General features: G+C 51.6%; 1 pseudogene; it reads right to left on the reverse strand.

Moving 5' to 3' along the window:
• LOC102485046 (ras-related protein R-Ras2 pseudogene) overlaps positions 1-518 on the reverse strand; it is a 6,885-nt pseudogene extending 6,367 nt beyond the window's left edge.
• Between the last annotated feature and the right edge of the window lie 392 nt (positions 519-910).

The raw sequence follows: 910 nt of genomic DNA on the forward strand, positions 1-910 counted from the left end.
CCTGAAATTTCCTTATAACCCACCCGGACAAGTTTATGGAAAGCTTGACCTACGTTCATCCTAATCTTCACTGATGCCTCCATGTATGTTACCTTAAGTTGATGTGCCAACTGCTGTTCTTCTTCCTGCATTACCTGTCTTTGACGATCCAGATCTGCTTTATTACTAGTTAAAAATCATTGAAAACTCATCACGATCCTTTAAGAATCTGTCTTTGAAACTTATTGATTTCTTCAAAACTACCTCTAACTGTGACTGAGAAGACCAACAGGAAACCCTCGCCTGTCCTCATACACTGTTCTCTCATGGCTCCAAACTCTTCTTGTCCTTCTGTGTCCAAAACATCTAGCTAGGCTGCTCTATAACACACTGCTTCGTGTAGAAATCTTCAATGGTTGGCTCATAATCCCTTACAAAATAGGATTGGATGAACTGGATGGTGAGTGCTGACTTGCCCACGTCGTCCCCAACGACCACCACCAGCCGGTACTTTGGTCTAGCCAGCCGGCTGGAGCCATGGGGACACTGCCACCACTGCCCTAGGCTTGGCTCCAGGGATGGTGCAGCCGGCGTGCTGAGGGCTAGCTGTCAGGCGGGGGTCCCGGGCGCCAGGAGCTGCTTAGAGGGACAGTCCACACAGCAGCGAGGCGCTCGGGGCTGGCTGGGTCTGGTTCACGGTGCGGAGAAGTGGGGTGACCACAGGGGTCAGGGGCAGCAGTGGCCAGGGGCTCGCTGCTGTCCCTGTCTCCTCAGTGCCTGCCAAACGCAGCTTCCAGCACCGATACTCGTTTTCTGTTATTGATGGAAGCTGTGGAACATCTGGTGTCTTGCGACTCTGCAGAAGCCTCTGCTTATCTTCCCTGGCCTCCTCTGGCTGACACAGTTTCCTTTAATTTACACCACCTTGCAG

This window comes from Tupaia chinensis, unplaced genomic scaffold (assembly GCF_000334495.1).
Source record: "Tupaia chinensis unplaced genomic scaffold, TupChi_1.0 Scaffold146813_1, whole genome shotgun sequence".
Taxonomy (NCBI): Eukaryota; Metazoa; Chordata; class Mammalia; order Scandentia; family Tupaiidae; genus Tupaia; species Tupaia belangeri.